We start from the raw sequence: 15,359 nt of genomic DNA on the forward strand, positions 1-15,359 counted from the left end.
ACTCCACATGAACCCTCCCAGAGCGAATCTAAGTAATTATAATAAAACAAAAACAACACCATTATTCTTTGCAGTCGCGAAAGTCTAATGTGACAAGTGTTGATAAAATCTCATGGGCGTCAAAAATAAACATTCATGCATAAACACGTGTGTGAGTTCCAAAACATAAACGGAAATAATCCTATACAACAGAAAACAAAATTGCGTTGAGAAGAAGTGCGCACGGGAATATTTACAACAAGGCCTAAAGTTGCACAGCGCTTATGACTTGGGGGTCTACAGCTGTACGCGCTGATGCGCTGTTGACACCCACTGAATTGTAATGTAAAGTCAAGCACGGTGGTTAAGACCCCGTGATATTTACCCGCGATGCTTCGCGTGTGTGTGTATAAACGTGTGTGTGTATAAATGTGTGTGTGTGTAAACGTGTGTGTGTATTATGTGTGTGTGCATGTATGTAAACGCGTGTGTGCACGTGTGTGTAAACGCGCGCGCGTGTGTGTGTGTGTGCATGTGTGTGTAAACGCGTGTGTGTGTGTGTGCATGTGTGTGTCGAATTAGGAGGCTTACCGCAGCCTTTGCTCAGAGGTTCGTAGAGTCATGAGGCGCTGCAAGAATGGGTGGTGGTCGCGGGTTGCTGTGGAGATGGAGTCTGCCTCAATGGCCCGCGATCACAAATCCCTATTTAACTCCATCAAAAAAGCAACCTGCAGCGCCACACCTATTACCATCATTAGGGAAAAGAACGGTGATCTAATCTCCGACCCCCAGGAACAGGTTTGCAGATTTGCTGAGCATTTCTGTGAGGTCCTGGGGGAGGGGGAATCTCTCAGCCTGGAAAACATCATGGGACAAAGTGGGGATGATCCTGCTGAGGCTGCGGTGCCTCAAATATTGGAGGAGGAAGTCACCCCCTGTGAGTGGCTGGCTAAGGTGCCTGCCATCCGTTGAAGTACTGAAGGCGATCCAAAGTCTGAGATTAGGTAAGGCACCGATCAGATATGATCTCCCAAGCGAAATGCTGCGGGAGGGGGTGGCGTTTGTGCACAGACTGCCCTATATGACATCATAACAACAGTCGAGGTCACTGGACGGGTTCCGCAGGATTGGAAGGATTTCCTGGTGGTCTTCCTCTTTAAGAAGGGGAACCGCACAGACTGTAACAACTACAGGGGCATCTCACTCCTCAGTGTGCTGGGGAAGGTCCTGGCAAGGATTATTCAACATCGTCTTGCTAGGCACGCTGAGGAGAAGCTTGCTGAGCCCCAATGCGGTTTCAGGAAAGGGCGGTCCTGCACAGATGCCATATTTTCTGTCCGTCTGCTACAGCAGAGGTTTACGGAATTCCAACAAGACCTACATCGCTGCTTCATTGACCTGGTCAAGGCCTATGATCCCATCAGTAGGCCTGAGCTCTGGGTTGTTCTTCGTGCTTTCGGAGTCCCTGACCCTCTGCTCATGCTCATTAAGGGCCTTCATGATGGTGAGCAGGCCCGGGTAAAACTACATGGCCGGGAGTCAGAGCCATTCCCTGTACACCTTGGGGTGCGAAAGGGATGTCCTCTGGCTCCCACATTATTTAAAATATATTTAGACCACGTAGTTCGTGAAGCCTTCAGTAGCTGTACCGGAGGAATTTTCATCTGGTACAGATACAATGGGAGGCTGATCGATGCTCGGGTGCGGTCAAGGGATGTCTCCCTATTGATCAACCACGTTATGTATGCCGACGACCTGGTAATTGCGGCTCACTCAGAGTTGGAGGCGCTGCTGCTGAAACGGTAGTTTGCCACTAAGAGGTGGGGCCTTACCATCAGCCCCACCAAAACGAAGCACCTGCCTTCGTATTTTGTACCATCGGGCACTCCACCCCCACAACTCCCAATCGGTGATGGGGCAGTTGCGGAGAGAGTGGAGAGTTTCCTATACCTGGGCAGTGCGCCCATGACCGGCTCCGGTTTAACAGCAGAGGTCTCACTCCGAATCAGTCGACGGGCATTATCTTTTCGTCGGTTGCGTAATGCTGTGTGGAAGCTACCTGGTCTGTCGCTCCACACGAAGCTTCGGGTCTTCTCGGCCACAGTCATTCCCTCCCTTCTCTACGCTTGCGAAACGTGGACTCCCCTAATGAAACATCTTCATTAGGGGAGTGCCTACGATCATTCCTGGGTTTAACCAGGCTGGATTGTGTGGACAAAGTCCCATCGGTGAGTACCTCCGGCAGGCAAGGCTGCGTTTTCTGGGCCATATAGCCCGCATGCCCAATCACCACATGCCCAAACAGCTTTCGTTCGGCCGGATCGAGGGGGCTAAACGGAGGCGGCATGGGCTAGAGAAGAGATGGAGTGACGTGGTACAGGAGGATGTGGAGCTGAGTGGACTTACCGATGACTGGTACCAGCAGTGTCAAGATCGGCCTCTGTGGAGAAGGCTCGTGAAGGACGCTACTGGGCAGTTGGAGGCAGTCGCCCTCCAACAACAACAGAGGGCGGAAGAGTGATGCTCACAACAACGAGCGGAGCGCCGTGTGGCTAAAGCACAGAAAGTTGGCACAGTAGGGGGCACAGGTGTTGTATCAGCCAGTTATATCAGTCAGTCAACCCGTGGCACTTGGGTCTGCCCCGTGACATCCTGCCAGCGGGCATTCGACACTTCACGTGGCCTCAAGGTGCACATGGCCTGGCACAAGCGTCTTGGTGACATCACTGCCACTTAGTGACGAATGGCGGTTGTTGTTGTGTCGAATCAGCCTCAAATAAGTACCTGGTGCGGCGTGTAAACGACGCCATTAGGGATAAAGGCGGCCGGGCGAGGTGTTGGTCACCCAACCCATCGTGTGCTGTGTAGACCTTCATTGGTGCTCGCTAACAGCATCCCCAGGTTTCCCAGCCTTCCACTTCCAGCTCTGCCCACTTCCCCCCCCCCCCGTCCTCACGTCCTCTCTCCCCTCAGCGCTCACGCAGTGCTCCCCCTACCCCACACCCCCCTCTCTCCCCCCCCCCTTGCTCTTCCCCCCTTACCTATATAACCTCTTGCCATGACATCTCTCTCGCCCACTTCAGCAATATTTTCTTGCTGTGGTTTTCACACCTGATGATGTTTGCTTGTGTTGCAATCGAAACGTCGTGATTTGTTTTATTTTATTTCTAACTACATGACTTTACCGAAAGAACCAACGAGTATCGACTCAGCATATTATCACAATTGAGGAGCCAAAGGCTCGTTTGCCATTCTCTCCTTCATATATACTCACTACTCAACGGGCCGTCTGTCAAAATAATACCAAGCTGCTACATTTGTAGGGGTGCTATGGGGAAGAAACACACGGTGTGGGAAGGTGTGGCACACCCACACCTTGGTGGCTACAACCATGTCCACTATGGCTCCACCCTCAGTGGGTACAAAGGGCGGGGAGCCAGAGAGCTCGGGACAGTGTGTTGGGGCCAAGACTGAAGCGCCAGTGAAGAAGAAAGGCCGGCTAGGATAGACCCTGGGACTCCTGTGACCGCTGCACTTTTCAGGGCCGGCACAGCAAGCCAGTGGTGCGGCCCCAGAGCCCCAGAGCCGGAGTCCTTTTAAGGGCCGGTCTGTTGGGTGGGATGCCGAGATCTGTGTCTGACCAGGGCCAGATCAGATAGCCTCCTCTAGCGCCTATAGCCGGAGGAATCGGGAGCCTAGAGCTTAGGCTAGATAGCCTGGGGTTATTCCTGAGTATATACGGGTGAAGGGGCCACTACCCCTTCCAGTGTGACCCCCTTGTTCAATGAATAGTGCTGCCTCTACTCTGCCGTCTCCGTGTCCTGGAACCCACTACAACTGGTGTCAGAAGTGGTCTTAAGATCGACACAAGGTGGACGAACCGATCGCAGGAACCTCAGGAAGAGGACGACTCGCCTGGGATAGTGCCTGAGGGCTTGGCCGACGATCACAGGATGCCACACACGCCCCAACAGCTGCCGCAGCTGGAGGAGTGGCCGCTGATGGGGGATGGGTTGCGGGCAGCTCACTCCCGTCTGGCTGAGTTGCTGTACGCCACGGCTTCCACACTGGAGGAGATTAACCGTGCGGGGCTGCGGGCGCCAATGCGACAGGGCGAAGAACGCCGATCAATGGCCGTTCCCACCAACACACAGCCGCAGGATTTTGGAATTGCCGCCATGACGGTGTCCACCACGGCGATTGGAGGGTTACAGCACCACATGGACACCGGGGGCCAGTCACCGGTTGTGACGTCATCACTGACGGACGCTCACTGCCAGAACCAATCGGCGGGCGCAACGTCATCACCTGAGCGACTGCCGTTGGGAGTCCCCAGCCCCTCCAATGCCGACGGAGATGCCGGGAACTGCGCGCAGCACCTGTCGAAGACGTAGCCGTCATTCCAACAACGCCTACCAGTGTTGAAGGAATTTGTATCTGACGGAGGCGACTGGGGGGCCTTTGAGCATCGCTTCCTCACTCATCAGGAGATGTCCGCCTGGACGGACAACGAGGCGCTGCGTGCACTGCCGACCACGCTGGACAATGACGCCCTCGCCACACTCATCATGGCTCCCAAGTCAGCGCGTGCTACGCTGCAGTCGGTGCTCTGAGTCCTCGCCACGGTCTACGGGCCACCATCGGACTGTCGCCAACTGTTCCACGAGCGGTGCAGGGGCCAGAAAGAATTGCCGCTGGCGTATCGCATGGCTCTCCTGGCCCTTGCAAAAGCGGCTTTCCCGAAAATTGACGGCGAAGGGGTGGATGCTATGTTGACAGAGAAACTCCTGGCGTTGGCGCAGGAGCTACAGATCGTCATCGTCGCAGCAGACGACGCGGACATGTGTTCATTGCGGGCAGCAAGACACATACACGCGCATCTGCTATCACAGCGCCGACCACCTCTCGTCCCCAACGGTGCAGCTGCGGTATTGCTGGGACGCCGACCATCCCCTCCTCCGAGGAGGTCTTCGCAGTGGGTTGCCCGGCGGAGTGGAGGTCCGGAGGGAGGCCGGCTTGGGCAACATCGGATCGCCAGGAGCACCCTAAAGCACTCATCACCTGCTACAACTGTGGCCGCAAGGGCCACGTAGCTGCGGGGCGCCACGACAACGACTGCCGGGACCCCGGCCGGACGGCGCTCCAGCCTACAAACCTCCGCATCAAAACCCGGCAAGTCGTGGCACCCCACATGCTCGGCCGGTGCACACATCTGTCCCTACCTCGCGCGCTCCGGTGTACGAACCTCGGGGTGCGACCGTCAGTTTGTCGGGTTGCGGCGGGGTTGAGAGGGCGCTCGGGCTGAGGCAGTGGACTGAATTAGCTTACCAAGTTGTTGCTGCATCGGCGGGTTCATCCGTGGTCGCGGGTCGCATTGACGGGGTTGAGGTGCATATCCTCGTCGAAACGGGAGCTTCGGCAACTATTGTATCGGATTTGATTTATAATATCCTCCCCGTTCAAAGCCGCCCCTTGCTACCAGTCACCGTTCTGTGTTACGCAGCAAACGGGGGTTCGTTGGGTATCATAGGCCAAATCTGGGCACAAATTTGCATTGGTGATATCAAACTATCCGGGCCGATATTAGTCTCATCCTCGCTGGTGGTTCCATGCTTGTTGGGGATGGACTTTTTGGCTAAAATGCCGATTAAAATTTTAATTGATTAGGGATGCATTGAGCTTCCTTCGGGCCGATGTGTAACATTCCTGCCCTCCCCCGTCACCTCAAGGGCGGCATGCGCAACGATATGGGCGTTCGTCACTCGTACGGTGCGTGTACCACCCGGCGCGCAAATGCTTGTGCCTCTTCGGTTGCGTCGGCCTTTCGTGCCCGGTGTTCTGTTAGGGCCCTCGAGGGTATTCTGTTAGGGCCCTCGAAGGCTGGGAAAAACGGACTGGATCTGGTGGCCACTCAAACGATTGTTAAGGGGAGCGATGACCCGTTTATCCTGGTCCTTAACGTTGGAGTGCAGACGGCCTTCGTTCCTCAGGGGACCGTGCTTGCACACACGACGCTGGTACCCGTGGTAGAAACGGTTATGGGTAATGTGGTGACCGATCCTCTGACTCAACCACATTCTGGGGAGGACGATAGTTAGATAGACGCACTATGTTCGGGAACGAGCGATCTATCCGACTCCCAGCGTGCTGGCTTTCGCACCCTTCTGACTGAATTCTCCGACGTCTTTAGTAAGCACAAATATGATAGTGGGTGCACGAAGTTGTTGCGACACCACATTGACACGGGTGACCATGCCTTGGTACGCCAGAATCCTTTTCGGTTAAGTCCTGCCGAAAAGGATCATGTCAAATCGGCGGTGGATGACATGTTGGCTGCAGAGATTATATCTCTTTCCACCAGCCCATGGGGAGCACCCATAGTGCTTGTCAAAAAGCACGATGGGTCCTTGAGATTCTGTGTGGATTTTTGCCGCCTTAATAAAATCTCGGTGGCCGATGCGTATCCACTTCCCCAGATGGACGAATCTCTGGATGCTCTGGCAGGCGCACATTTTTTTTCTACATTGGACTTGTTGTCCGGATTCTGGCAACTTCCATTGGTTGATGAGTCCAAGCCAAAGACTGCATTTCATATACCACACGGCCTATTCCAATTTAACCGGTTGCCTATGGGATTGCACTCCGCTCCGGCGATATTTCAGCGCCTTATGGAACTGGTTTTGGCTGGCTTACAATGGGACTTTTGTTTGATCTATCTGGATGCTGTTATCATGTTCAGCAAAACGTTTGACGAACACCTTTTGCAGTTGCGCACCGTGTTCCTCAAAATGCATGCTGCAAATTTGAAATTTAAACCATAAAAGTGCCTCCTGCTCCGAGAATCCGTACGCTATTTGGGGCACATCGTCAGCCGCTCGGGCATATCCACCGATCCCGCAAAGACGCAGTGTGTCAGCTCCTGGCCGACCCCCACCTCGGTGGCTGAGGTCAGGAGTTTCATTGGATTTGAATCTCATTACCGGCGGTTCGTTGCGGATTTCGCAACCGTTGCTAAGCCCTTACATGCTCTGACGGCAAAGGGAGTGAAATTTCACTGGGGCCAGGACGAGGAGGTCGCTTTCCGTTCCCATCGCGATGCTCTCATGCGGGCCCCACCATTGAGCTACCCCGATTTTTCCAAATCCTTCCTGCTCAATACGGACGCCAGCAATATGGGTATTGGGGGTGTGCTCTCACAGGTGATCGGTGGTGTGGAGCACGTCGTGGCTTATGGCAGTAGGGTTTTGTCTCCGGCGGAACAGAGATACTGTGTCACGCGTCGGGAGCTGTTGGCCATTGTATTTTTTATACAACAGTATCGCCCATACCTGTACGGACGGCATTTCACCGTCCATACGGGCCATGCGGCATTACAATATGCCTTGCGGGTAGAGCAGCCTTCGGGGCAATTGTCCAGATGGCTCGAGATCCTTCAGGATTATGATTTCACAACCACATATCGGAAGGGTGCTCGGCACACTAATGCAGATGCGCTGTCTCGCCTGCCACCCGCCTCAGATTGCGCTTGCCTCAGGGGATTGGGGCGTTGTAAGCCGCCAGATGATAGCCCCCCCTTAAACGTTCCGATTCTTGCTGCTACCACCGAAGACCCCTTGCCTGCGGATCCTATCGAGCAGGGGGGAGCGGACTCCTTGCTGGGATTGTCTGTTGTGGAATGGGGGACGTCTCCAGATGGAGGACGCATCCCTCCTCGCGTTGCGTCGTCGTGCAGGGGGTTCCATGAGGGGAGTGACGGGGGTTGATTCGTTCGGGCTGCACCAGGGGCTCCTTATGCATTGGGATGGGAGGGCCCGCCGTCACAGGCTGGTGGTGCCTTCCGCTCTGCGGGGTAAGGCTGTGTGGGCTGCTCGCGAGCGACTTTTGCACCTAGGGACCCACAAGACCCTTGCCATGCTCCAGCTGGATTTCTTCTGGCCGGGCATGGCAAGGGATGTGGATGACTTCCTGGGTGCATGTACTCAGTGCGCCCAATGGAAGCCACCAGAAAAGGGCGCCTGCCCGCTGATACAGTCTATCACGGTTTCTCGGGTTAATGAACTCGTCGCACTCTATATTGGGGCCCTTCCCTGCGACCCCTAGGGGTAACAAGTACCTGCTGGTTGGCGTGGAATACTTCACTCGATGGCCTATGGCATGGCCCCTCACCAATCAGTCAGCAGCAGCCGTTGCCGAGGCCTTTGTCCAGGGCTATGTCCTCGACAAAGGTGCTCCTGAACGGCTGCTGACTGACCAAGGGAAGAACTTCTTGGCGTCCTTCTGCACGAGGTGTGTGCACTTCTTGGTATGAAAAAAAATCGCACTTCCCCCTATCACCGGCAAACGGATGGCATGGTGGAGTGCCTGCATAGGACCCTCACATCTATGTTGTGTCACCAGGTGTGTGACTCCCAGACCGATTGGGACCTTCAGATCCCGGGTTTTTTAGCTGCCTATAGAATGGCTCCTCACGCGGCTACCGGCTTCTCGCCGTTCTTTCTGATGTATGCTCGCGATGTTGATCCACCTATTGCGACTCAGCTGCGCGTCTCGGAACCCAACAGGAAATCGAAATTGGCCGATCATGTTAAATTTAATATCCTAAGGTTGACCGAGGCGCAAGAGGCAGCCGCCCAAAACTCTAACTCTCGACAGAAGGCTAACGAGAGGTTGCGATCACGCCAGTCACGCACACACGCGTGGAAACCGGGTGACAAAGCCTGGCTGCACTGCCCTCAAGTGCGGTTGGCAACCTTGGCAAAATTGTTGCGGCCTTGGAGGGGCCCTGTGGTGATTGTGCAGGTTATGCGGCCACAGTGTATTCGTATCTAGTGGGGAAAACGTCGCTGGTATGTACACCCCTCGCGTCTGAAGCTGTTTGTGGTGCCGCGCATCCCTCCACCACATTACATGGGCCGAGCATGTGATGTGTCCGCTGACTCCCGGACGGCGTCTTCGCCGCCTTCCCCTGATGCGTCACTAAGTGTTCCGCCTTCAGGTACCTCGAGATTGACGGCTACCCGAGCGCCTGCACCACCCGGTCGGGACGGAGATTGCCCTCCCGGGATGTCGGAGGGTTGTGCACCCACACGGGCGGTGCCCACCGCCGGGCCGACCGGGGCCCCCCTTACGATGGACCCGCAAAACGGACCCGCGCCAAAACGCGCCGGTTGTTGTGACACTGCTTTCTTGTTGCACTTGTTTGTTCACGTTGTTTTACTCACCTGTTAAGTCTTCTTGCTGCGCTGACGGGGGGGATCTGGTTGAATGCGGAAAAATGGGAGGAGGGGGAATGTATATGTTGTATATAGTGTACCTTTGTATAGGTGGGTTGGGTTATTTATTGGGGCGTTCATTGTTATGAGGCACGCACGGTTGGGGTTTTACTCATTGGTTTTTTCGGTAAAGTCACGTATGTAGAAATACAATAAAATTATATTTTAAAAAAATCATCACGACGTTTCGATCACAACGCAAGCGATCTTCATCAGGTGTCAAGAACAAATCACGGAGGTAAATACAACAAAAAGATGAGAGACGAGAATTCAACAAACCTGAAAAAACATTAAGTGAAGCACATCCAGTCAGGCCAACAACACAGTTAGACACTTCCTGGCGGATCTCGAATTTCAGAAGAGTGTTAAAATTCGTGTTCAACCTTTGGATTGCACATACCAGCATAGATAGAATGAAAAATACGAGGTACATGGTCAGTAGAAATACATATACAAGTCCACCAAAAGGTAAGGAGGGATGAAAGACGGACAGGGAGGCAGAGAGAGAGGGGGGGAGGAGGGATGAACAGAAGCTTAAATAGGAAATACGGTTGGAGGGGGGGGGGCAGAGCGAGAGCGGCAGCTCAAACACGCACATCTTACACATACAAAACAGCAGCTCAAAAAAGGACCACCTCTTGTAAATACAAAACCTCCGTGATTTGTTCTTGACACCTGATGAAGATCGCTTTCGTTGTGATCGAAACGTCGTGATTGTTTATTTTTTTATATATATAGAATTTTATTGTATTTCTACATACGTGACTTTACCGAAAAAAACAATGAGTAATTTTATGCAGTCACGAAAGCTTTATACTTTATTATCACACTTCTCGATTGGGGTTTTGTTGCATTTTTATTGTTCAGTATTGTTGCAGCCGGGACGGCTGCGGGTTGCACGGGAGGGGGTGATGTAGGGGTGTTATGGGGAAGAAACACACGGTGTGGGAAGGTGTGGCACACCCACACCTTGGTGGCTACAACCACGTCCGCTATGGCTCCACTCTCAGTGGGTACAAAGGGCGGGTAGCCAGAGAGCTTGGGGCAGTGTGTTGGGGCCAAGACTGAAGCGCCAGTGAAGAAGGAAGGCCGGCTAGGATAGACCCTGGGACTCCTGTGATCGCTGACTTTTTCAGGGCTGGCACAGCAAGCCAGTGGTGCGGCCCCAGAGCCCCAGAGCCGGAGTCCTTTTAAGGGCCGGTCTGGTGGGTGGGGTGCCGAGATCTGTGTCTGACCAGGGCCAGATCAGATAGCCTCCTCTAGCGCCTATAGCCGGAGGAATCGGGAGCCTAGAGCTTCAGCTAGATAGCCTGGGGTTATTCCTGAGTATTTACGGGTGAAGGGGCCGCTACCCCTTCCAGTGTGACCCCCTTGTTCAATAAATAGTGCTGCCTCTACTCTGCCGTCTCTGTGTCCTGGAACCCACTACACATTTACAAAACTCTTTGGTACGTGTCGTGACCGGTAGTGCAAGATCTGACCATTGTCTATCCAGTGCTCGCCAGGCCACATTGGCTTCCTGCTGCCGAACGAATCGATGATAAGGTCGCACTCATTACACACAAAGTGCTGGCCACAAATGAACCACAATACCTTGCTGATCTCGTTAAGGAGCATAAACTATCACGCGAACCCCAGTCACCATTGCAACCGTTTTTGACTCGCCATCGAACAAAGACGGTCACTGTATCGCCGCTAAACTCGGGGGGTTTTCCTAGCCAATCAGAGCGCTTTCCCCGGGTGCTCAGTCAGCGTGCCTTCAGTTTCCCCCCCCCCTGCTCGTGCCCCCCCCCCCCCCCACCTGCTGTGCTGTGTGTGTCCTCACTGCGGTGGCTGAGTGGCCTCGCCGTGACCATGTAATTGCAAGGCAATTCATGGCGCCAATGTGCAACTTAACCTGGGGGAAATCTCTCAATTCCTTGGCCCCAGGAAACCGTGGAGATATTCCTGCGACGGGCTCCTGGGTGAAAACCTGGAGGCCAGGTGACTTCCCCACGAGGTCCTATGTGGGTGTGTGTGTGTTCATGTGGGGGGTGGTGAGGGGAATGCAGTATCGGCCAGTGTTGCTTTGTTGTGGTGGCATCGCAGGGGCGGCGCCGGCATAGCGGCTTTGCTGCTGTGGCATCACGTAACCCCTGCCGGACAGATTCACACGAGACCCACTAACAGAAGCTCTCGCAGTAACGCTCACTAAACGCCATGCTTTATAGTGAGGGTTGTGAAATACGGAGATGTAAATTGCAATGCATGCGATATAACTTGGGGTAAAAATTTTACCGTTACACAGGGAGTGGTTTTGCACTGGAATCGTGAGCTGTGCAAGTGAGGGGGAATTTATAACCGCGCACGTGAAGGACGCATACACACCTACACGTATAACAGTGCACACACTCACACAGTGTGGGGGTGAGACTACTTCATAGCCAATAAAAAATCGGTATTTTGTTATAAATCGCGGTTTCCAAGTGAAGGCACAATGGCCAATAACGCAAAGCGGCCAGCAACAAACAGCACGATTCAAGTTGTAATAGATGAGAGTTAACACGTTTCTAGACATTGACCCATGATGTATCAAATAACTTGGGACAAAGACGATGGCAGGGAATTTTCAAGACGAGCAGTGCGAGGAAAGACGTGGACGATGGTGAGGCCACGTTGGTCTAATGCAGACGACATCAGCTGGGATACAAGTTCCGTTTTGTGGAGGCACAACGTGCTCAGATATTCCACATTTAATATTTAACGTGATTTTAAACAATAATTATATGTTAACTAACCGGCCTGCTTTATCAGTAGTAGAGTAAACGGCTTCAAAATCTGAATGTTGAGTTCAAACGCTGGTTGTGGTTGACTCATCCCATTATCCTTCATGGATCGATCCAGTCAGGTGAAGTCAAGTCAGTCTCATTTGCAAGTAGCCCGGGGTCCTGAAAAATATAAATTATCATTGAGCAATGATCCCTACACTGCCGCTGTCTGCCCATCCATAAAAGCTCTACACGATATCAATGCTGCTTGTCTTGAGAATAAACTCATTCCCGTCATAGGAACGTAGAATAATTATCACCACTACCGGAACAGGGCTGTAAGCAGGAGACAAGCACCACCGCAATGTTTATTTCAGGAACATCAATTAACTTTAGACATAATTACGTGTCTCAGGCTGCATCAGTGCATTGCACGAGTTGCGTGCCACGTGAGCTGATCACATTGGTGTTTGTAGTGAGTTAAGCTCACCGACCAATGACAAGTCGCCTGGTGAGGAACTCACAATCAAAATAACCAACATAGTCTCGGTGCAATGTAAAATAGGCGTGTCTCGCTTAACGAGCACGATACGTTCCGTGGAAAATGCTCGATAAGAAAACAATCATACCATGCTAAAAGGTGAGCCACGTTTCAGCCTTAACATGTCCCACTCTTGAGCAACTTTATTACCGTGAGAGATACATAATATAATTTGTAAAATAAAGTAATAAAACATCAAATGTAACACTTACCACAAAGAAGCACAGTGCTTGCAGGTGCCATCGTTCCCCACCCCTCCCCCAAACCCTCCCCCCAACATTCCCCTTACCCCTCCTCTAACCCCTCCCTCACCCATCCCTCCACCCTCTCCTCCGTGCTGCTGCTGCTGGAGGAGATTTCTTGATGCCACTGCTGCTGTCGGCCTGAGGCTGAGGAGAGCGGCAGAGGCGGCGACACGGGGAGCCGGGCCGTGTCTCCGTCTGTCAGGGGCGAGAGACGCGGGCGACTCAACGCTTAACATCGTGGGTGAGTGTGGGGAGTTTGTGGTGCATGGGGGATGGTGGGTGGTGTGACACTTCACGGCGTGGGTGAGTGTGGGGAGTTTGTGGTGCGTGAGGGATGGTGGGTGGTGTGACACTTCACAGCGTGGGTGAGTGTGGGTGAGTGTGGGGAGTTGTGGTGCATGGGGAACGGTGGGTGGTGTGACACTTCACAGCGTGGGTGAGTGTGGGGAGTTGTGGTGCATGGGGGACGGTGGGTGGTGTGACACTTCACAGCGTGGGTGAGTGTGGGGAGTTTGTGGTGCGTGGGGGACGGTGGGTGGTGTGACACTTCACAGCGTGGGTGAGTGTGGGGAGTTTGTGGTGCATGGGGGACGGTGGGTGGTGTGACACTTCACAGCGTGGGTGAGTGTGGGGAATTGTGGTGCATGGGGGACGGTGGGTGTTGTGACACTTCACAGCGTGGGTGAGTGTGGGGAGTTTGTGGTGCGTGGGGGACGGTGGGTGGTGTGGTCCAGACCATAAACCGCCTGTGTAGGCTACACGGGGGATTTTTTGTTTGGTGCCTAAATGTCTGTGTGTGTGTGGAAGATGGTGTAGTGTGTGAGTGTGTGTACGCTAGGGGGTAGGGAGCGCAATGTGTCGAACGAAAATGATTACCTGGGGCGGTGTGTAAACATCACACATTGGGGAGATAAAGGCGATCCGGCGTGGTTCTGACCACTTATCATTTCGTGTACTATGCTGGCCTTCATAGGGGCTCAATAACAACACTTGCCCCTCCAGTCTGTGGAGCTACATGGGGGGTGTTTGTGTTAGAGCTCGTGCTGTAGGCGTCGAAGACGCGTCACCGTGGATCTTCTGTATGGAGCGCGCGTTTGCTGTGGGTAGTGTGGAGCTGCACGGGTGGACACCGACGCAGCGATTCACCAGTCACGAGATAGGCTCTGGAAAACAATTGCGCTGAAGTGTGTGGCTAGGTGGATGAAGCGGGCACCACCAGGGTGTGCTTGGCTTTGTATGGTCAGTCGTGACTGATAATGAATTATTAGAATATATTAAGTCACACCTGTGCACCGTGTCATGACAGTTTTTCTGTTTTTCCTTCATTGCATTTTTATTTCAGAAAATATTTCACCTGCAAAATAGATTGAGATTGAATATCTCATGCGAAAGGGTGCCCAGGGAATGTGTGGTCGACCATATTCACGGTGCTTAGCGCACATCACTACACACCCATGGACTAAATCCAGAGGCGGGTGACAAATGAATCAGTCCTGCCCCCTCGCTTCACCAACCCGCACTAGTCAGCGTAGTGAAATGTGGTTTAAAAAAAAAACTCGACCGAAAGGGCATAGGGTGCCCATTATCCAGCAGGGTTTTACTTTATTATCACATCCACATCTAATTGTGGATTTGGTTATTTTGCTTTAGTTGTCTTTGTTGCATATATACGAGATGTTTACTGCTTCATTCTGGTACATTTACTCTTTTTTTGTGCATTTCAGCACTGGGCGTGTTTGTTGGATATATTGTTTGTCACGTGAGGTTAAACACTAAAAAACTATTTTATTTACCAGGCAAAGTCCACTGAGCTATTAGCTTTTTTTTATTTAACTGGACAATGCTGTACCCTGGCCCCTTGTGTCCCCAGGCCTTCCCATCGTATATCTGCAGGACTTTGGTAGATTATTTTATTGTACCAAGCAAGGTCCACTGAGCTATATAGCTGTTTTTCAAAAGCTACCTGGCCACAAATCATAGCTCAACGAAGTAGCTTATCACGTGGAAATTTGTAGCAGCCAAATACTGTAAATGCATATTTCTAAATGTGGAAGGAAAAAACTAGAGGATCGGGAGAAAACCCCACGCCACCACGGGGAGAACATGCAAACTCCATATATCCAGGCGTCGGGGTCGGAATCGAACCCACGAATTCCGATTAAAGCGACACCTTTGTTGACTAACGATCCATGAAATAAGTGGGACTTTATCTAGTGTGAGAGTCTTGTCTTTGGTAATACTGTACTCGTTTTTTTCTGTTGTCTGTTTTGTTAATTGGTAAAGTTGTGATCGTGTTTGATCCCTCCACTGGTACCCGATTCATTTCTGCATCAAGCACAATATCTCCTTTACTGTCTTCAAGATCCTCCATGGATCCTGCTTGCCTCTCCCACCATCTCATTCCCCTCCGCTCCCAGTGCTCTCCTTTATCGTCCCTACCATCTCGCTTTACTCCCCTTCACTCATTCGGAGGCCCCTCATTCCCTTTTCTTTTGATACAATTCTTTGGGCCTGTCACTTTCCATCCACAGATTACTCCTGCGATCATCACTGTATGTTCTCTCTTTAGAAATGT

The 15,359-nt window shown here is 52.6% G+C and overlaps 1 protein-coding gene and 1 long non-coding RNA gene across 3 annotated transcripts in view; both read left to right on the forward strand.

Annotated features, from left to right (window-relative positions):
• LOC142908446 (uncharacterized) overlaps positions 1-15,359 on the forward strand; it is a 313,842-nt gene that overhangs the window by 246,323 nt on the left and 52,160 nt on the right. The window lies entirely within an intron of this gene.
• The window catches only part of LOC116957736 (NACHT, LRR and PYD domains-containing protein 3-like), a 40,271-nt gene continuing 37,797 nt past the window's right edge, over positions 12,886-15,359 (forward strand). For both annotated transcript variants that reach the window (XM_076059155.1, XM_076059153.1), the window contains exon 1: positions 12,886-13,025. The gene's annotated coding sequence lies outside the window, so the exon portion shown is untranslated. The remainder of the gene's footprint in view (positions 13,026-15,359) is intronic.

Source organism: Petromyzon marinus (assembly GCF_048934315.1).
Source record: "Petromyzon marinus isolate PM22_M1 ecotype Great Lakes invasive population chromosome 84 unlocalized genomic scaffold, UKy_Petmar_22M1.pri1.0 chr84_unloc.3, whole genome shotgun sequence".
NCBI classification, from domain to species: domain Eukaryota; kingdom Metazoa; phylum Chordata; class Hyperoartia; order Petromyzontiformes; family Petromyzontidae; genus Petromyzon; species Petromyzon marinus.